The 23643-nt window shown below is 34.8% G+C and overlaps 1 protein-coding gene and 1 long non-coding RNA gene across 2 annotated transcripts in view; one reads left to right on the forward strand and one right to left on the reverse strand.

Annotated features, from left to right (window-relative positions):
• LOC140640072 (uncharacterized) overlaps window positions 1-5629 on the forward strand; it is a 60930-nt gene extending 55301 nt beyond the window's left edge. The window contains exon 7 of the long non-coding RNA XR_012036730.1: window positions 4150-5629. This is a non-coding gene — a long non-coding RNA (uncharacterized lncRNA). The remainder of the gene's footprint in view (window positions 1-4149) is intronic.
• KCNH5 (potassium voltage-gated channel subfamily H member 5) overlaps window positions 1-23643 on the reverse strand; it is a 278213-nt gene that overhangs the window by 80650 nt on the left and 173920 nt on the right. The window lies entirely within an intron of this gene.

A 23643-nucleotide genomic window follows, 5' to 3' on the forward strand; every position in this document is an offset into this window, starting at 1 on the left:
AAAAATAAAACTTTTTAAAATTTATTTATTTATGATACCAAGGGCCCACTCAGTCACTCATTTAACTCATAGCTAGTGAAAGTTAGTTATGCACTAATTATATGCTGGCTACTATGCAGGCCCTCCAGATCCAAGAGCAAAATCTCTCATAGTACCAGCCTCCATGGAGCTTCCAGTCAGGAACAGCTTGAAAAATCACTGTTCTTAGTCCAGTGCCCCATTTTCCAGATAAGGCAAATATACTGTATAAAGATTATGTGGTAACATCTCGATAAGTTAATAGCAAAACCCAAAACTCATGCATTCCATTTCTTAAGCCATGCTTATATGCACTAAAGCTCAACCAGGAATATAATGTAACATCTAGCACTTTTTAATGTTTTCTGGTTCTTTGCATATGACAGAAATATAAATGCTGATTTCTGAAAATCACTTAAGGTCCTACTAATCAAAATATAGTTTACTTATTAGGAAATCACTGGTGTGACCACTTCCACCATACCAAAGAACAGCCTAGATTTCTTTGCAGGTTTGTATCCATTTCTAAACACTTCTAATTTTAGCTGCATATTTCAGTGTGTTGGTAAAGACATAAGGATGCATTGACAAATTATTTATCTCATTACTATTTGTTAAAAAAGAAGTCATCTCATTTGAAATATAAGTTTTAGTGCATATGGGCAAAGGACCTGAACTAGATATTAGCAAGGAGTAAACACATTTGATAAATATCACTTTCCCCATCACTGTTATCCATTATAATATTAGTAATGTTGCAAGAGCTTAGAAAAGCAAGCCTAAATACTTTAATTAGAAACCAAAGAGTTAAGTCAAGATTCTCTAAGGAAATAGTTGACTAGAGAAATCCCAAAGAAGGCTTTATCCTCTCTGTTATCAACTCTTTGAATATATTTAAAAATGCATCTTAACAATCACTATATAAAATGTAAGATATTTACATATGTATATACCATTTTCATAAAACCTGAATCTCCAAACCTCTATTTCTGTTTACCCCACATCACATTATAATCATTTCCCATGCCATGAAATACTGATTTAAAAATATAATTTGAATCATTGCTTAATACTCCATCAAATAATCATGACACAACTTAACAACCGCATTCTAACTGGATATCTGGATTTGTAGTTTTCCCTTTCATAAATCAAGGTATAACAAATACACCGTGCCTCTGTCAGATTGCCTGAGGACAGATTCTTTTAGAAGAAAAATAGCGGACAAAATATAAAAACCATTTTCAAGGATCTTGCCAAATCGTTTCCCGGAAAAGTGTATCAAAAAAAAAAAAAAAAAAAAGAAATTACCCTCTAACCCAGTAGTGTATGAGAATCACCTTCTCCTCAAAATCTTAATTTGCATTTGAAAAAAATGGCAATTTTACCTGAAACAAAAATAGAATGTTACATGGCTTGTATGGAATTGTACATGGGACTACAATGAGACATAGGCTGAGGGCTTGAAGGTTAGTGGAGGTAGTTTCCTACCACTCACTACTCCCTGGTTCAGTGACAAGAGACTGCTCACTTTTAATCAATCTATATCAAATTTCTAATATGAAAATGAAGATAATAGTGATAATTCTATTATAAGTGTCTGAAAGTACTGAATAAAACTAGGCTCCCCTTTGATGTCTCTCACTGCTCTAAAATAAATTATTTTGTTGATTATCTACAGACTCTTATGCCAGGAGTCATATAGTATCAGTTATTTTATTTTATTATTTTATTTTTTTTTAGTGTCAGTTATTTTAAATAATAATTGATAAGTGAAGATGACCCCCTTGTTCTCTTTCTTAGGAAAAAGGAATAAATGCATTAATGACATTTTGATAGGCAATGAAGTTACCACTGACATTCAAAGTCCCTGTTTCCTTTGATGAAATTAAGTTATGCACTGCTAATTAATCTCCCCTCACCGATCCAACTGAATTGGTATTAAATTAGTGAAAATCAGTGGAGAGAGTAAGCCAAGTGACATTTGCACATAAAACATTTTTACAATCCTTCTTGGGAATGAGGAGCTCAAAGACTGCCAACAAATGAAGTAAAGTTCTCTACAGGAATTCGGTTCTCATTCATTTTATGGGAAGAAAAGAAAGTTCACCTTTTTTTTTTTTTAAGTATAACCAGGCAATCATGCAGACTAAGGGAGAGCAGTTATCTAGCGGTTAGTCTGCCAATTTCTGGGGTATCCAAACCCCCAAAGAATTAACTCAAGAACAATGTAATGAAATAAAACCAAAGCAAATTAACTTCCATTATTTAAAAGTAAAAGGTCATATTTAGTAACAGAAGACTGGTATAACCAGCAAGAGATTATAGTTTAAAATTCATAGGATTCCCTTCAGAGATAAATTTTCTAAAAATAGACTACATATACAAAAGTGAGACTTAAGATTTTTGTTTAAAAAAATGTAGTGAACCAATTCTACCAAATTGTTCATGGTTTTGGTTCTGCAGTAAAGTGGGTAATAAAAAGAAACAAACAGCAGTTTTTATCATCTTTTAACTAGTTAAAGGTGCTGATGTTCTGGGCCACTAACTTTCCAAAGTTAGAGCTCTGATGAAATTTAGAGATTCTATTGTTCTCTATTATTAATCTCATGTCTGTACTTCTTTATGTGCATATGTTTTACTAAATAAGAATATTTTTGCAGAGGACCTGAGTAAACATTTGTCCAAAGAGGATGTACAGATGGCCAACAGACACATGAAACGATGGTCACATCACTAATTACCAAGAAAATGCAAATAAAAATCCTAATGAGTTATCACCTCACACTTGTTAGAATGGTTAGTATCAAGAAGACAAGAGACAGCAAGTATTGTCAAGAATGTAGAGAAATAGGAACCCATGTACACTGTTGGTGGGAATGTAAATTAGTAGAACCACTGTAGAAAAGAGTATGGAGGTTCCTCAAAAAGTTAAAAATAAAAATAGCATATGATCCAATAATTCCACAATTGGGTATTATCCAGGGAAAATAAAAACACTAATTTAAAAAGATATATGCACCCCTATGTTTACTAAAGTATTATTTACAATAGCCAAGATATGGAAACAAACTAAGTGCCCATTAATTGATGAATGAATAAGGAAAATATGGTGTATACACACACACACACACACACACACACACGAATATTACAGAGCCACAAAAAAAGGATGACATTGTGCTATTTGTGACAACATGGATGGACTTAGAGGGTATTATATTAAAATAAGTCAGACTGAGAAAGAAAAATCATAGGACTCCACTTATAAATGGAATCAAAAAATAAAAAGTAGAGTTAAAATTATAGATATAGAAAACAAACTGATGGTGCTCAGAGGGAATAGAAATAGGGATTTGGGCAAAATGGGTGAAAGGAGTGGGGGAGATACATGCCTCCAGTACAGAGTACAGGATGAGTAAATCACAGGAACAATCTGGCAATGATCATTTTAAAGTCACCTCTGACAAATGATGTTCTGGCTTCTTTAAAAGAATGTCCTTTTCACATAAATACAGGTACTTCCATTACCTGACTGTACTGACAAAAGTTGAATATATATATATATATATATATATATATACACACACATATATATACGAACATGTTTACATATGAATATATATATATATATATACACACCCTGAGACCCAACAATTGTACTTCTAGGTTTATGCATAACAGAAATGTGTATACACACACACACACACACACACACACGTACTCTTTTGTGTCAGGTTCATTTTCAACCAACATTATGTTTTTGAAATTCATCTATGTTCAACAAATCTATGTGTGTATGTGTGTGTGTGTGTGTGTGTGTGTATCTCAAAACACATGAACAAGAGCATTTGTGGGAGCACTATTCATAATAGGTCTAAGCTGAAAATTACACAAAGATCCATAAACATTAGAATAGATACCTACATTGTGGTATAGTCACACAACAGACTGTTATCAACAAGAATGAAAAAAAGAAACATACACATAGCACAGATGAATTTCAACAACATAGTGCTGGTTCAAGAAGAGCCTGACCCAAAAGAGTATATTCCACATAATTTCATTTATATAAAGTTCAACAACTGACAAAAAAAAATTTTAAGGATTTTATTTATTTATTCATGATAGACACAGAAAGAGAGAGAGAGAGGCAGAGACACAGGCAGAGGGAGAAACAGGCTCCATGCCGGGAGCCCAACGCGGGACTCGATCCCAGGACTCCAGAATTGCGCCCTGGGACAAAGGCAGGTGCTAAACTGCCGAGCCACCCAGGGATCCCCCAACTGGAAAAATTAATTTATAGTTCTGGAAGTCAAGATATGGGTTACTCTGGAGGGACAAAGTTGGCTAATGCCTGGATAAAATATGGGTGGGAGCTTCTGGTAATGGGGTTTTGGGGTGCTGGCTACACACATGTGTTCTCTTTGTGAAAACTTATTAAGCTGTTCATTTATAATATAATTTTCCCACATACCAGTATTATACTTTAATTTTAAAAGTTACTTTAAAAATCACACACACACACAAAATACTATGTGAAGAGATGGTTATGTGAATTCGTTTGATTGGAGTAATCATTTCACTATGTATATGGAAAAAAATCATGTTGTACACTTTGTACAATTTTTCTTTTTAAAAAGGTACTTTTAAACAGATAGTTATTGCTTAAAGAAAATGAAAGAAACGGAAATCAGAGCTGCCAAATCAATTATTTCTAGAATGATTGTAATTATGAAAGTTTCTGTCTCAACCTAGTCTTCTTCCAGTAGAGAGAGAAAACTAAAATTCCTAAAGATGTGCATCATCATTCTTTCAAATTATTTATGCAATTTAATATATCTACCCATATTTGTGTGTGTGTGTGTGTGTGTGTGTGTGTACAACGGGAGAAAGTAAAGATAGTTCAAAGAAGTCAGAGTAGTAAATGAAGCCAAAAGATACATGCGTCGGCCATCTACATGGTATCTAATTCTACAAAGAATTTGAGATCTGATTATTTGATTGTATAAAAGAATATATATACAGGCCAATACACATATACATCTATATATGTGTGTGTATACAGATAGATTAAATCAAGTATATAAAAAATAATTGCTAGAAAATTATGTTGTCTTGAAAAGATTAGGAAATTATTAAGTGGAAGAAAAACTAAAGGAAATAAAACAAAATATCAATATACAAACAATTGGGAACACACCGAAATGTTTTTTCACAACTCTAACACTCATACACAGGTTACAGATATGGTGCATATATACACCTATCGGCATGTTTACGTGCAAGATAACTATGTACTGTAACATCAGAAACTTTTCAGAAAACACTAAGCTCTCCCACTCATGATCCCAATATGCTGACATTTATCAGACTAGATCCTAATCAGTATGTTCTTATTGAGTAAAGTCTGTTATGTTATTACATATAGTTAAAATAGGATAGCAAATCCAGACTGAGCTTTCTGGTAAATTATACCCTCAGGAATTTAGCTCTCTGGGACCACTGGAATAGACAAAAGGGCATAGTTATTTGAATATTTACATGTACAAGTATGCTTTCTAGAGTTTTTTTTTTAAGATTTTATTTATTTATTCATGATAGTCACAGAGAGAGAGAGAGAGAGGCAGAGACACAGGCAGAGGGAGAAGCAGGCTCCATGCAGGGAACCCGACGTGGGATTCGATCCCGGGTCTCCAGGATCGAGCCCTGGGCCAAAGGCAGGTGCCAAACTGCTGCGCCACCCAGGGATCCCACTTTCTAGAGTTTTTTAAAACTCAACTATTCATTTTTAAATGATGAATTTTATATGTGAATTATATCTCAATTTTTAAAATAGTGGTGGTTTCAGAAGGGCACAGTAATTGCCCTGACAAGGCATAGAGTAGTGTTCTAGGACAATAAAAAATTTGTCTTGATCTGAGTAGCAGTTATATGGTATATACATATATAAAAACCTATTAATCTTTATGCCTAAGATTTGTACATGTTATGTGTGGATGTATGGGTGTATGTGCACCTTTCTATGATAAAATACTTCATGGAAAATCATTACCATCACCATTCCCAGCCACTAAAAATATTGACATTAGGCAAATTTGGTCAAAATTAAGTTACACTATCTACAGCATAGAACACTGCAAGACACATGACTACCTATCTCATTTAATAATTACATCGTACTGGTATACAGCATTCATTACATGTGAAACATATATATGGAACCATTGAAAACTTGTTCCAAACAGTTCCTGCATGCAGGTTGCCTGCCAATCTTACCAGGAAGACAAGACAAACTGCAGGGAAAGGCTAGCATGTTGCAATATGTAGCAGGTCAGAGGAGGGTATAAGTAAGGAATGTTTGGAGAAAAGTCTACACAAAGGCAGAACAAAACTTGGCTATTTTACAACTAATCAACTTTATGATAGTGAAACTTCTATTTTTCATTTCATCTAATGGAAGCAGCTTTTCTTAAATGATTGGTACATCATTGTGATTTTTTTTCTTTAAAGATTTTATTTATTTATTTATTTATTTATTTATTTATTTATTTATTTATTTGAGAGAGAGAAATAGTGGGTGAGAGAGAGCAGAAGCTGGGTGGAGGTAGTCGGTGGGACAGAGAGAGAGGAAGCAGCAGACTACCTGCTGAGCCTAATGCAGGGCTCATTCCAGGATCCTGGGATCATGACCTGATCATGACCAGAGACTTAACTGTTGGAACCACCCAGGTGCCCCTCGTTGTGAATTTCTATCACTAAACGTAGTATCTACTATGCTAATCAAGTTTGTATCCATGTTATTGATAAGACTGTTAAATACAACAGTGAACATTCCTAGCTATTTAATTGTTTACTTAATAGTATGTATGCTGTTACGGTGACAAAAATTTTACAATACTTTTAGGACCAAAACGAAACAAACTTTTCTTATTTGCATGAGCCTATTTAGTAGCACAAGGGAAATATGTGTTTTTTTAAGTTTAAGACATTCCTTTAAAACTCACTAGTATTTTACATAACCTAGAAATCAAATTATCATCTTTTTGATCCAGCATGTTATGCTGACATTATTAAAATGACTTTGGGGGAAATAAGCCCTAAATGAGTTTTGGTTTATGTATTACTTATATTGATATTTGTCACCATTATTTTCATTGCTGGGAAACTAGACATGTCAGTAATCAAACGTATTGCAATTGTCATCATCCAGAAAATAGCCATGGAAACCACAGTAAGTAAAAATGTCCACAAATAGGAGTAAAACTGTCACAGAGCATGTAGGATTTACACATAGCAGATGCCCCTGAACATCATTTATTGCCTCAAGGAACCCTACCAGAGTCCCAGAGACTGCACACATGATCTAATTTCTGTCCAGGGCAGATCAAAGGCAGCAGATAGGTGAGGGTGTTGATGAGATGACCAAGTAAATATTCAAAAGAAAAAGGTAAAGCATAATGATAAATATATGGAAACCACAATTAAAAACAAAATACTATTTATAATTTAAAAATGAAATATTTAGGCATAATCTAACAAAACCTGAACAGGATCTACATCCTGAAAATTACAGAATGCTGACAAAAGAACAAATAAAAAAACACTTAAGCTAATGGAGAGAAATCACGTTGAAGAATTGGAAGACCCAACATAGTAAATATGTCAATTTGTCTCTCCCCAAATTGATCTATGGTTTTAATGTAATCCTATTAAAATCCCAGTAAGGCTTTTTTGAAGATATAGACAAGCTTATTCTAAAATTTATACGGCAAAGTAGAAGACCCGGAATACCTAAGAATTGGAAAAAGAACAAAGTAGCAGGAATCATTCTACCCAGTGTTATGACATACTAGATAGCGATACTGATCAAGACAGTATGGTATTGGCAGAGGAAGGATAGTCTTTCCAAAAACTGGTACTGGAAATTAGACATACATTGGCAAAGAAACAAAAATATTCAACCTAAACTTCACACTGTACACAAAAATCAACTCAAAATGCATCATGGGCTTAAATGTAACACTATAAAACTTGAGGAAAAAATAAAACTTGAAGAGAATGAGAAGATAAACTATGAACTGAGGGGAAAAATCACTTGCAAATTACATATGCAACAAGGAACAAATACCTCAAATATGTAAGAACTCTCAAAACTCAACATTAGAAGAAACCCAATTAGAATATGGGCAAAAGACATGAAGAGATATTTCACTGAAGAGAATATACAGATAAAAAAATAAACACATGAAAACATGTTCAACATTATTATCCATTAGGGAAATACAAATTAAGCCTACAATGTGATATCACTGCATATCTAAAATAAAAGATTATGATAGCCCTAAATGATACAAGGATCAGAGAAACTAGATTGCACATCTACTGCTGGGTATATACAAAATACATCCACTCTGTAAAAGAGAAAGGTGATTTCATGCAAAACTAAGCATGTGCTTACCATATGACCCATAATTGCATGCTTGGGTGTTTAGCCCAGAGAAATGAAAATGTAAATTCACACAAAAACCTGTACATTAATGTTTATAGCAACTCTATTTTACAATAGCTCCAAGTTGAAAATAATGCAAATTTCCTTCAGCAGGTAACTAGTTGGACAAACTGTTGTACATCTATGCCATGGCATCCTATTCAGCAATAAAAAGGAACAAACATTGATCCATGCAATAATTTGGATGGATCTCAAGGAAATTATGCTCAATGAAAAAAAGCTAATCTCAAAAGTTTACATGATTCTATTTATATAGCGTTCTTGAAATGACCAATTAAAGAGATAGAGAATAGATGGATCAGTGGTTGCCAGGATTCAGGAAGGAGGTGGGGAGAGAAGGGGCTGACGCAGTAAAAGGGTAGCACAAGAGATCCAGGTAATGGAACTCTTCTGTATCTTGACTATGGTGGTGACTACATGAATCTACACTTGTGATAAAGTTGTTTGGCATAAAACCACACACACACACATAAGTGTGTGTGTAAAACAAGGTGAAATCTGAATAAGGTTGTTGATTCCTATCAATGTCAATTTTCTGGTTATGAGAGAAACTGGCTGAAGGGTATATATAGAATCTCTCTGTATTATTTTCTACAAGCATGTGAATCTACAATGACCTCAAAATAAAAACTGTTTCTTTTTAGAAACAGCTAAAAGTTTTGTTTCTCTCTTTTGAGGAAGAGACAAAGAGCCCTCCAAACAGCCAGGACCCCTGGAATACAAACTGATAACAGGGTATAGGGTTCATTTCCATGAACACACTTCTATTAAGTGCTACTTTTTATAAAGCCCAAAATACTTGAGAAAGCCACTTGGTAGGAGAGCTGTTCATGTCCCTGGATCTACATGTGCCAGCTTGGCAGTAAGATGAGCTGAATCTCACCAGGGACAATTTTAGTTTGTCCCTCTGCTCCAGGGTAGCAGACCCAATGACAAATTTCTGACCTAATGCATTAGTCACAACCCAACACATCAAGGGTTTTAACAAAAAAAATCTTTGCTTTGAGAAATCAATGTGCAACCTTGCATTTTATAACAGAGTTATCTATAATATACTAGTTCCATCTTCTTAAATACCCAGAACACTTCAAAACTTTCTTGCAAATTTCATTTAGACAGAGTTTGGCCCTTGGTGATGTTTTCTACCTCAACAGAATCTTTACACTATTATTTTTCCCTTTAATGAATCCTTTATATTAGATTTGCAAAAGTTATCTAATCTAATACACCAAGGGAGCAGTTTCCAAAAAAAGGGAATAACTCCTTCTCTAAGTTCACAGAGGTCTTCAAAGCACTCTGAAACAGTTTTGTCATTGTTTGCTATTTCATTTGCTCATTGATTAATGGTCACCTATGAATGCCAGAAACAAGCTATGTCTTTGGATGTAGACAAACAACAACAACACACGGTCACTATCTTCAGAAGCTTCTGATCTATTAAAATCTCTTAACCAAAATACAAATAAACAAACAAAAAAACCTCTACTACTTTATCAACGAGATATGAGCAACAGTCTGGGGAAGCATAAAGTGACTTAAAAGATATCTTTCCTACGATGGTGAGCGGCTTCAGGCCTTTTTATGAAAATCACAGTATCTAAAATTTTCTTCGCTGAGTGGCAAACCAAATATTCCACTACTAAGGCTCAAACCCAGCTCAGCAGAGATTTCAATATTGTTTCCTTAGATTCAATTGGTTCAGACTTTGAAAGAGGAAACAACGGTAACAATTTAATCCTCACCAAATCTATACAATGTATGTACTATTCTTTCCATTTTACAAAGGTTATTAACAGATCCATGGTTTGGGTGACTTCAAAGCCCTTTTGCTCTTTCTATAACATACCTTTACTTCTGGATACAGAGATAATTAACATAAATTTATCCCAGGTCAACTTGTGACAGTGTCAGGCACATTTGACTACAGACCCTAAGCCTGATTCAGAATGCTATCTATTATGGCTCTCATAACAGCAGGTGACCTTTTGAAAACACTTCCTAAAAGATCCCCAGACTCTGGCACCTTTTGTAAAACCCAACTACCTGACAACACCCTCATCAGTTTACAGCAACATGGCCATCTATCCACTGCCCTGACCTTTCTAATCTTATATCCTTCCTCCTCCTCAAACTGACCTTTGATCTTATCACACTCACTCTCATAATAAATGCAATCGTTTTCTGCATTTAGCTCATGCCCTCTCAAAAGTTTCTCTATTTCAGAGAGACTGACTAAGAAAGCTCATTCCCTGATACAAGGTACAGACTGTCATGGAGCACCGTATTAGAACATTTATAGACTGGTGGTGTGGACATTTCAGTCATTGTAGAAGTAAATGCCTCTAAACACCCAATATCATATTCACACACACTGTCAGCAGCACTTGCTTAACCCCACTAAGATCTCCAAGCTATTGACCATCCCCAACACCTTCTCTACCAATTTGACCTCTCCTGTCTTCATTTTTCAAATGTCTAGCATAGATTTCTATGGTTCCTTATTGTAAACACTTTGTATGATTCTTTCCCATTATATGTTATCTATGAAAACCCCATCTGTGATTCAGCTCTCTTTGGCTAAATAAATCACACAATTCTGATAAATACTTCTATTTTAAAACAATGAACATAAAATGGGCACTTGTCAATACCTAGGATGTCTACTATATTTTCTGGACATTTACAAGGTATATAGGACATACACTGAAATTTATGATAACAAGTCCATATTCCCCAGTATGCAGTAGGCCAGGTATGTAGTTTAGGGTTTTGTTTTAAGTTGCTTTATTGAATTATAAAACTGTTTAAACATCAGTTCTGTTCTTTTTATTTCATGTTTGATAGGCACGAATATAATAGATGTTGGGTCTTTATGCCTGTCTTCTCTAATACATGTATGCCCATGGTATATCTCTTTGTGTATTTCAGTTTCATCAATTTTTTTTTTTTTTAAAGATTTTATTTATTCATGATAGTCACACAGAGAGAGACAGAGAGGCAGAGACACAGGCAGAGGGAGAAGCAGGCTCCATGCACCGGGAGCCCGATGTGGGATTCGATCCCGGGTCCCCAGGATCACGCCCCGGGCCAAAGGCAGGCGCCAAACCGCTGCGCCACCCAGGGATCCCTCATCAATTTTTTTTTTGCTTTTACTTAATTCTCTATATATCTTCTTATAACTATTATTATATAATAAAAGATAAAATGTGGGCACTTGTAATTTAGTCTTGCTTGCAAGATTATCTTTTTTCCTTTGTTTATTTTCTGACTTTGATTAGCTCTCTTTCTCTTTCTACACTCATTTTTTGGATTTATGACTGAAGTTCTTCCTTATCTTAAATTTCTTGTTTTACTATATTTAACTTAATTTGCATGTTAAATCCATTTTCTTCTGTACTATAGCTTTTTGTAGGAGTGTGCTTTCATGTTGAAAGTTTTATTTTCTGATTTCTTTTCCAGTATCTTTATATACTAAATCTATATATGAACTCTCCTTTTTCCACTTTTTATCATTTTTATGTTTTTTAACCAGCAAAAGTAAATAGTCCTCTGTGTGTAAGGGAAGGAGGAGGTGAGAAATGCAAGAGTGCAGGGGGGAAATCTTCTGTATATTACCAGATTGCTTAGTTCAAAGGCACCCTTCTCTGTTTCAGCAGTTAAGTGCAATTTCTTCATAAACAATACAATTTGGATCTGATCCTCTTCTCTTCAGACACTTCCTTTCAGCTTGTCACCACAAAGCTTCCAAGAAAAACATCAGTCTTCCAAGGTTTTCCTTTTCCCCAGAAGTATGGCCTTCCCCAAACTATTTATTCTTCTCCTAAGCACACCCCAACCTGCTCAATTCCACAAAAGCATGTACTCTGGACCACTAAGTCTCAGCCCTGTCCTCAGTATTTTACATTCTGGATGGGATTGTTCTTTCTGACACAGAATGCCAGTCACTGTTTTCCACCTCCATCATGACTAAGACCACAATCCTCTTCATCTGTTCTGTATATTTTCCTCCTGACTCCCAGCTCTCTTGTGCATCCCAGAGTCTACTCTTTTGGTTTGGACATGTAAAAAATGTTCAGTTCAGTATAAATATTTACGCTATTCCCTGTCTCTTATATGAGCATTAGCTTAGCTATACTCTAAGGGTGACTTTTATTTGTTCTCTTTGTTAGTCTAAAGATTTGGGAAGAAGATTTGTGAGCAAAGTTTGGCTGCCACGATTATATTATGGGAATCTAGAGGTCAGATTATGTTTTTCAGTTGTATTTCCTCTTCTGAGAAGTGTCTGTTTTATCTGTTTTCTATCTTTCTACTGGGTTATCTATCTTTTTCTTATTAATTCATAGGAACTCTTTATATATTCTGGAGGCTAATCCTTTACTGATTAATTATATTTCAGTATTTTCTCCCAATTTGTAGATTATTTTTTCACTTTTCTTGTGGTATAATTTGATGAACAAAGTGTTAATTTTACTAAAATTAAATTTATTAATATGTCTTTGTTAGTCAAATTGTGTCATGTTTAAGAAATTAAAAATATATTTAATCAAAGATTTTCTACATATTATTTTCCTTATTGTGGTAGGACATTTAACATGAGATGTACCATTTTAACAAATGTCTAAGTGTGCAATAGAGTATTATTAACCACAGGCACAGTATTCCAAGTATGTAGAGATCTCTAGAACTTAGTCATCTTGCATACCTGAAACTTTATACACGTGGAAAGCAACTCACCATTGCCCCTTCTCCCAGTCTCTGGCAGCCACCATTCTATTCTCTGTTTCTAAGAATTTAACTATTTAGATACCTAATGTAAACGGAATATGCAGTATTTGTCCTTCTGTGAGCTTATTTCACGTAGCATAATGTCCTCCTGTTTCATAGATATTGTTACAAATGGCAGGATTCCCTCCTTTTAAGGCTAAATATTATTCCTTTGTATGTGTATACTGTTTTCCTTATCCATTTATCCACCAATAGATTTAAATTTTTTGTACATGTTGGCTGTTGTGAATAATGTTGTAGTGAACATCAGAGGGCAAATATCTCATTGAGATCCTGATTTCAATTATTTTGGATAAATACCTAGAAGTAGGATTGCTGGATCATATGGTAGTTCTATTTTTTTTAAGATTTTATGTATTTATTAGAGAGAGAATGAGAGAGAGCAAATGAGTGGGGACAGGCACAGAGGGAAAAGGGGAAGCAAACTCCCCACTGAGCGGGAGCCTGACATGGGGCTCCATCCCAGGACCCTGGGATTATGACGCGTAACTGAATGAGCCACCCAGGCACCGCTGTAGTTTTATTTTTAATTTTTGAAAAACTTGCATACTATTCTCCACAGCAGCTACACCATTTTACATTCCCACAGCTAGTGTACAAGAGTTCCAATTTCCCCACATCCTTGCCAACAGGTATCTCTCTCTTTCTAACTGTAACAGCCATTCTAATAGACACCAGGTGACACCTCAATGTGATTTTCATTTTCATTTCCCTGATTAGGGATGTTGAGCATCTTTTCAGATATCTGCTGGTCATTTGTAGGTCTTCTATGAAGAATGTTTAATTCAAGTCCTTGGTCCATTTTTTAATTGAGTTATTTTTTTACTATTGAATTATATGAGTTCCTTATATATTTCAGATATTAACTCATCATCAAATGTCGTGCTAACAAATATTTCTCTCATTCATAAGCTGCCTTTTTACTTTTTTAATGTTTTCCTTTGTTATGCAGACACTTTTTAGTTTGATGTAGTTCCACTTGTCTTTTACCATTTTTATTGCCTGTTTTTGGTGTTATTCAAAAAATCATTGCCAAGACCAATGTCAAGAAGCTTCCCCTGTGTTTCTTTCTAGGAGTACTATAGTTTCAGGCCTTAATTTCAAATCTTTAGTTTTGAGTTGATTTTTGTATATGGTGTAAGATAATGATCTAATTTCAACCTTTGAGTGTAAATATTCAGTTTTCCTAACACAATTTGTTGATGACACTATCCTTTCCCCATTTTATGTTCTTTGGTATTCTTGTCAAAGATTAATTGTTCTGGGCTCTATGTGGTCTATATGTCTTTACGTCAGTACCATCTTGTTTTAATTACTGTAGATTTGCAAATACTTTGTAATCAGGAAGTGTGATACTTCCAGGTGTGTTCTTTCTGAAGATTGTTTTGACTATTTAGTGCCCATTGTAGTTCCATATGAATTTTAGAATTTTTTTCTACTTCTGTGAAAAAAATGACAGGTTTTAATATTTAAATCTTTGAAGACCAGAATTGATTGCTGTGGGGTGGAAAAATTAAATTTAAAATTTTTCCCATATGGTTAACCATTAATCCCAATGATATAATTATTGAATGGTCTGACCTTTCCCACAGATCTACATTCCCCTGTCTCTGACACATCTAAAATCTTTCCATATGTTTGGGTAATTTTTAGGCTCATTATCTTATGCCATTACCATATGTCAATTTGACTGTCCCTATGCCAAAATCACACTGTCTTAATTATTACACATTACTCCTCCTCACTCCAATGTTGCATCTGTCTCCACTACTCTAGTAAATCTGTTTTTATCAAGTCCACCAATAAGCTCCATGTTGCAAAATATAAATGGAATTTTTCACATTTTATTTTATGTGCCTTTTAGAAGACTTCAAAACAGTTGTTCATTTTCTCTCTTGGCTTACATAAAATCAAGTATCTCCACTTTTCATCTGATATCACCAGCTACTGCTCAGTGTTCTTTCTAGTCCTTTCTCATTGCCTGACATCTACCTGTAGGAGCTTCTCAAAGCTTGATCTTATACTCTTTTCTCTTTCTTAGCCATAATGTCATTTTGAATGATCATAGCTAGGTGTTGATAATCTTTTATATACTAATGCTTTCCAAATTGATATGCCCTTATGACCCCAGAATTATATCTATTGATAAAATAAAGATTTATTGAGCCCTCACCATGTACCAATTACTATCTAGATGCTAATTACTTAGCAGTGGGGGGGGGGGGAAGAGGCAAATTGCCTTCCTGCATGAAATATTTATTCTAATAATTCTAAGAATTATTCTTATTCTTTAACAAAGAAGTGAACTATTTATATAATACCTCAGGTTATGAGAAGTTCTGTGAAGAAAGCTAAATCAGGGAAGGTACCTAAGAATTTTAGGGGTGGAGATGCTGCAGTTTTGAATAGGATAGAAATCTGGTGCAATCTGACTAAATATCCAATAATCTTAAGCAGAGGTCATCAAACTATAACCTGAAGGCCAAATCTGACCCAAAAAACTGTATTTGTACAGCCACCAAGCTAAGAATGGCTTTTACATTTTTAAATGGTTGGGGGAAAAAATCAAAAGAAAAATGTATTTCATTACACTTGAAATTATATGAAATGCAAAGTAATGTGTCCACAAACAAAGTTTTACTGGGACACAGAAATATTCACTTATTTACTTCTTATTGTCTATCACTCTTTTCACACCACAACAGCAAAGTTACGTAGTTGAGACAAAGACCATATGGCCCACAAAGTCTAAATGATGTACTATCTGGTTCTTTATACAAAAAGTTTGTAGATACCTGATATTGACTAATATGCTTTATTGCTTGCAAACAAAAAGTCTCACATGCAAAGTTCTTTTTGGATTCAATGCTGGAAGAAAATATTTAACTCCTTAGACAAATGTGTTTGCTTCCTTTATTAGACAAAAACATTGTTCTTTTAATTCAGCTGCCAGGAAAACCAAAAGCTCAATATGATCAACTTCAGTAACAATGACACTCCAGGTGGCCAGACACCTCTATGGTGTTTAACCGTTTATCTACATGTGTATGTGTTTATGTTGGGTGATGCACTGTCTTATTTTATACTGATTTTAATTTAGGAAAAGCCTATAATTTTGTGTGAAAGTCAATACAAATATGAACAAACATAAGGATAAATTGCATTTGGGATAGCTATTTTAAGAGGTTATCCATAATATCATGACTAAACTGTCTTTCTCTGTTATATTTGGGATTATAGAAAAAAAAGAAAACGTGTCTAAATTCATGAGGCAGTATAGTGTTACTTTGTGACAAAAATAGTGTCTTAATAACTTATGTAATAGGTAATATTTTTATATAAATATTAAGGAAAATGCTAACATTTAAAAGGCTTTTCACAAGGTCCTTAAATAACTGCAGGAAAGTACAAGTCTCAGTCAACTGGAAAGTTTACTTCTGTGAACCAAGGCACATTTTGCCACTAACATTCTTATGTGCCATTGCCAATAGAGACAATAGAGGTATACTAAGATTACGTGATAATCTCATGTCACATTTTTTATTACTTAGAAAGTAAAGGTCATAACATCAATATTTGGGTTTTTCTCTCAACGCTTTTTGAATCTCCTTTAAACTATTTTAAAAATGAAGTATGAAGAAAGAAAATTAGACTGTTGGGGATTTTTGTTTGTTTTACTTTCAAATCTTTTGTATTATTTTTGAAACTTTAACAGTAACCCTCAAAAAGCTAAATAAATGAAATTCTCTGTGAGCATATAGAAAGATTTCAGTTGAAGAACTTTCTTAAAACCAATTAAAGATAAATTTAGTATCAGGAATATTAGCTCTAGTATTCACCAAATTTAGATTATAGAACCAGATGTTTTTGTTGTATATCTGTCTTACATAAGCAGTAAGTTTGATGCCCTTCTGAAATTTGCATTAAAATATTAACGTTTTTAAAAGATTTATTTATTTATTTATTTGAGAGAGAGAGAGAGTCTGGAGGGAAGGACAGAGTATCCCAAGCAGACTCCTTACTGAGCTTGGAGTCCAATTTGGGGCTCAATCTCAGAACCCTGAGATCATGAGCTGAAATCAACAGTCAGATGCCTAACCAACTGAACCACCTAGGCACTCCTAAAGTATTAAGTTCTTAAGAAAATTTAGGTTCTTCAAGGGAATTTAAGAAAATAAAATCTGTATATATTTTTGAAATGCTGCATACTAAATGCTTGTATAAATGAAAGCAGCTTTTCTCAACCCCAACACCAGTAAGAGTATAAGAACATTGGGGGGATCCCTGGGTGGCTCAGTGGTTTAGCGCCTGCCTTTGGCCCAGGGCACGATCCTGCAGTCCCAGGATCGAGTCCCATGTCGGGCTCCCGGCATGGAGCCTGTTTCTCTCTCCTCCTGTGTCTCTGCCTCTCTCTCTATGTCTATCATAAATAAATAAATCTTTTAAAAAAAAAGAGTATAAGAACATTTATTTCAGTATTGGGAAACCCTAATATTAATCTAATATTCATACCAAGTTAGGTAGCATAAGCTCATTAAAATTCCAAGTTTCATTGTTCCTGATTGTAATTACACCAATTCAGTTTAGTAAAATTACATACCTCTTACTGATTAATAAAAACAGAAGCAAGAATTGTCATAATCATGTTATTATCTGGCTATCATTATTGCAAAGTAACAATCAAAGATCACATAATTGCAATATGCTTATAAAAACTCAGATACTTCAATGCATCACAGTGTACAGCATGTTTAGGAATAGTGCACTTAAAAAAAAAGGAATAATGCATTTACTTCACCATTCCCAATGCAGGTGAGAACCATCCTTCTCTATGTTAAGGAAAAAAACCAAAGTTACAAATACATACAATATGTTTTTTACCTTGAACACTAACGCTTCGTTAAAATCTTTATTAGGGAACTGGAAAATATTAATGTTCTTCTCTGTCTCCCCCACTAAACTGTAAGTTTCATAAGTCATGAATCCTCCCTATCTTTCTCAGAGCTTCATCTCCAGAGTGTGGCATAGCACGTGGAACACAATAGGTGAGTGGTGTGGGGCAAAGCACATTGACTTTGGAGTCAAAACCCTGGGAATCAGAATCAGACATTTTCTCTGCATTACATGGACTAAATATGTATTCCATTACCTCTGATTCTTGGTTTGCATTCTTCCAGGTATTCCAGGCCCGGAGGCCAAATACCTCTTGGTGTAACCATAAAACAGTATCAGTAGGTCAAAGAAAGCAGAGTAAGAATGTAAGTTCACTGTGACAGGACTGTCTCATTCACTATTGCACTGCTAGAACAATGTCTTTAATCTAGAGGCTTAATCAAAATTTATTTTTCAAGATTGGAAAAGGAAACAGGGGCACCTGGGCCATGATCTCAAGATCATAAGACTGAGATACAGGTGAGGCTCCATGCTCAACAGGGAATCTGCTTAAGATTCTGTCTCCCTCTGCGCCCCCCCACCACCCCACTCACTTGCTGGCTCTCAAATAAACAAATAAATCTTGTACAAAAAAAAGAGAGAGATTGGGACAGGAAATAGATCTTTAAAGCAAACATCAACTTATACATCAATATCTATCTAAATACTTATGAACTCGATGAAACTTCTTGTCAGGCTTCAGCTATCAGCATAGACAATTCTACCTTCTTTTAGAAAAAATTTTCCATTTTTCCCCTAACCATACACAATTTTACAAAGTTAATAAGCCATTGTTAAATCAAAGTCTTTTTAACAGAAAATTAAAATGATAATAAAGTGTTAACATTAGCAATAAAGAGGATCTGGGGTTTGGTTTCTGTTTGTTTTCTTACCATATGGAAGGACGGTTCTCAACTGTGTTGAGAATGTTAAATAAAGGAATTGCTTCTAATCATATTGTGCTCTGTGATTTATTGAACTATATGAATCATTAAACATATGTAAAATTATGTGACCATTGATTTTACTGCTTTACAATACACTCTGAAGCCAAGTACTACCTGACAGATTAAATAGGGAAAGTCTCTTTGGAGGTACTAGCATTTTAAATAGTGCCCTAGACAAGAGGAATCTTAAGTGAAACCTCTAGGTGTGACTTGATGGCTGGGTTTGGTTATTTCTCTGCTAATGGTGACTGGTTTCTCCTAAGAAGGCTACTTCCCATTGATTTCTCATTCACTGTCCCAAGATAAAGTTTGATACAGGGTTAATAATATTATACTATTTAAATTAGACTGCCTTATGTTTTCTTCCTGGGTGCTAACAGGAAACTACTAATATTTCACACAAAACTTCCCAGATATATGTTTAAATTTTAATCTGAAAAATCAAAATATCATGAAAGAATAGATATCCTGAATCTGAGTGAGTTAAAGTAATTGATCATCTAAATGGAATGTGACAACTAGACTGGGAGACTAGCTGACTAGAACTCAAGTCTCCTTATTATTGGCCTAGCATTTTGTCCATCGTACCCCACCTATACCACCCTCTAGTTTGTACCCAAACTGTGGAATCCATTCATCTTCACGTTGGCTTCCAGGAGTGGAACCTTCAACTCTGCACTAGAGGAATTATCTATAACTCCTCTAGTGCAGAGTTGAAGGCTCTATAATTGCTTCTCCTCAGCCTCCTGAAGGCTCTATAATTGCTTCTCCCGAGCCTACCATATATCTCATCCTGACTGACCTGTACAAGTTTTCAGATAGTCTCTGCTATTTGGTTTAACTCTGAAATTATAACAATGCAATTCCAATCAATGCTAATGGGATTCATTTTGGAAATACAGGAAAATGAGGAGTTGGAAGAGTAGAGAAACTTTATTTGGAACGACAAGATGGTTATAAAATATTCTTCTAACATTTTTCATCCTTGGCAGAAGTGATAACAGAATGAATAAAGCTATTCTCAGGTCATGAATGTATTATTCTTTGACACTTGCCCACAAAGGCAGTAGATCCAGTTCTAAACAGATATATGTTGGTTGGTTTAATCAGGATTAGGGTGCTAATGAGGTCAGTACATCCCATATCAATTTATGTGTTGTCATTGGCTTTATTTATTTTTTTTGTCATTGGCTTTAGAGTGAGATTTTTACCAATGTGAATGATCAGTTGAAATTATCAGCTGAAATTATTCTACGGCAAATGGAATGTGCAGGCCATGTACACTTAATTAATGTTGTTTAATTAATAATTTATTAGTACTTAATGGACTAATGGATCTTTGCTTTTTCTCCTTTCTATTCTTTTCCATCTTCAAACCAGTAACTTTATGATGAGCACATAGGTAATTTGTGTTTTATTATAAGATATGTGAAGAGTTTCAGTTTCTAACAAGCTTTCATGTCCAAATTCTATTGCTTTCTCTATTGCCTTCTTTGACCCACACCCTTCCAACCTAAATTAGATTCACCCCCCCCCTTTTAAAAATCTTGCGTAGCTCCCCATGTTGTATTTTAAGAATCATTATGATTTGGAATCATATGTTGTCTCTGTTAGTGTTTAAGTCTTTCCTCCCCCTTGAGATGCTGAACACCATAAGAGCATGGATTGTGTCTATCTTTATTTTCCACTCCATAGCAATTGCACAATATCCTACAAAACCATATTTCTGTTTGAGGTGGAGGTAAATTTTAAAGGATAGGCTTTTTCTCCATTTATAAATTCTACCATGATATAGATCCTTTTTTTTTATAGGTCCTTTTTTAATGGCTGTCTTCTGTATCTCAAAGATACCCCAGGAGAAATGAGGGAAGTGAATACTTTCTCACCAAAATTCCACAAATAAAGAAATCAGAAAAAACGCTAATGTGACAAAAGAAGAGAATGCCTGAAGGTCTAGTCTCAAGACAGGTCAAGACTCATAAAAACAAAGCCTGAGAGAAAGCCACCAGATTGCATAGCCATGTGTTCCTCTCCTTGACTCCAGGACCATGCCCAGGAGGAGGGCATGAAGCAGCATTTCAGGCAATTGGCAGTGAACAACTAGCGGAATCTCTTTCTTACATAACAGTTTTTCTTTTTCTTTTAATGTATTTATTTTCTCCTCCCTCTTGCTGCCTTCTGCTGTGCCAGACAAAGATGCCTATGGTTATTTGGCACGACTAGTAAAGGAGCTAAAAGTGGCTTTTCGGTACTTCATAGACTATAAATGAAACCCAAATTAAAAAAACAATCAGCATGAGTCAAGATACAGGCATCTTTCAGGCATTATCATAAGAACCAGAAGAGAGATGGGAAAGTGGCTAAGGAATAGAAAGCCACAGAGCTCTGGAAGAAAAATCAAATGTAACAAGTACAGTCAAATACAACAGAAATCACAGGAATGGCAACATCTTTTTTTTAAGTTCAGTTTATAAAATCCAACCATCTGCATAATTCTACCTTTGTCTAGTAAACTGCAAATGTTGTAGGAAACACTATGATCTCATTCAAAAATAGGTTTTTCAATAGACATTTCTGCAGATTTACTCTAGTGAGAGTTTAAAAACAAATCAATCGAGGCAGCTCAGAACAAAATAACAGGTTGGATCCACACACCTACTCATATTAACACTGTCTGCAGCATGTGGAATCATTCATGATTTAATTTTCCCCCTAAGTCTAAAATATATTTGTATTTAGTGTGTATGTATATAGAAATATTTTATTCATCCAAATTATTCCACAATTGAGGTTCTATTTTCATCTATATTTGAAGATGACAGTATGCACCAAATACTAAAATTAAAGATCAAGATTAGAAATGGTGCCAGGTATGACCAAGTTCTCATAATTTATAACTGGTAAAGGAAGAAATAAATTATAACCGCCATAGACTAAATTATTTGTTAGCACTTATTATTGTTCTCTTATGAAGATACTACAAGAGTATTTTTCATCTTCTGGACAAGTAAGTAAGATGGGTGTTTATATCTCCAATAGATGTGAACACAGAAGAATGAAATGAAACCCAATCTTCCTGGTCTGTACAAAGCCATGTTACTGAGCAAGTCATCCATTGCCCTAAATAAACAAGTCCATCTTCTCTTTCCTAGACTATAGATATCAAATGATTTCTTAGTCCCTTCCTCAGAGACTAGTGGCAGATTGGTAAGAAAATGAAATACAAGCTGGCCCATCCTACTGCACTCAAGTAGTTTTAACATGGCATATAAAAAGACGCTTGGGTGGCCTAGTGAGTTAAGCGTCTGACTCTTGATTTTTGCTCAGGTCATGATCTCAGAGTTGTGAGATCGAGTTCTGTGTCCGGTTCTGCACTGGGCATGGAGCCTGCTTAAGATTTTCTACCCTCTTTTCTCTATCCCTTCTCCCTCTCTAAGAAAAAAGAAAAGAAAAGAAAGTGAAAAGAATACACTTAATATTCCTGGAGAGAAGTTTGGGTCCCTCAGGGTTTATTTCAGCCATACTATGTCTCCCTATCTTACTAGAGCAAAATAATATGGCCTACTCTCTGGCCACAGAAAGTTTACTAATAATTATATCAGCTAACAGTAATATAAATCTTGCATGGAGCACTCCTAACCATGCCAAAAGCCATGACAAACTATATATACACTTGAATGTTCTGAAAAACTATCAGAGAAAATTCTCCTTTACTTGTCATGTTTCTCTCAAACCCTTGAATATTATTTTAATTTCCAACACATGGAAAGAAGTTTCAGATAAAATCTACATTTTCAGAGAAAGCCTGTAGGTCAGTTAGAACAGAGAGATGTCCATAATGACTCTGAATGCTTCACACTATTTCAGTGGGTAACAAATAAGCCACACATGTGGCCATGACAATTGTTAAGTTCCCTAACCACATTTCTAGACAGGTAGAAAGTTCAGAGTTCTCAGGAATTTGGGGCATGATGCCTCTACAAACAGGCTGAGGAGTAGTCCCTTACAAGGACAGGCTAAGCAGTCTCTTTTGCTCAACAAACAGGTTACTTAACAACCACAGAAAATATATGTCATTTGTCTCTGGGCATGGTCTAGCTTAGCCCCATCAGGTATTCTGTGACTCTAAGAATTTTTTAAAAAATTAGTCTCATTTGTAAAACTACAATACATAGATGTACTAATAAAAAAATTGTTGGGGAGGGGCACCCAGGTGGCTCAGTGGTTGAGCATATGCCTTTGGCTCAGGTGATGATCCCGGGGTCCTGGGATCAAGACCCGCATCAGGCTCCCTGCAGATAACCTGCTTTGCCTCCTGCCTGTGTCTCTGCCTCTCTTTGTGTGTCTCTAATGAATAAAAAAAAAATTTTTTTAATAAAAATAAAAATTGTTGTGAAAATAATTACTGACTTACTGTAGAATCTTATTCTATAACTTTTATATAGGATA

This window comes from Canis lupus, chromosome 9 (assembly GCF_048164855.1).
Source record: "Canis lupus baileyi chromosome 9, mCanLup2.hap1, whole genome shotgun sequence".
Classification (NCBI taxonomy): domain Eukaryota; kingdom Metazoa; phylum Chordata; class Mammalia; order Carnivora; family Canidae; genus Canis; species Canis lupus.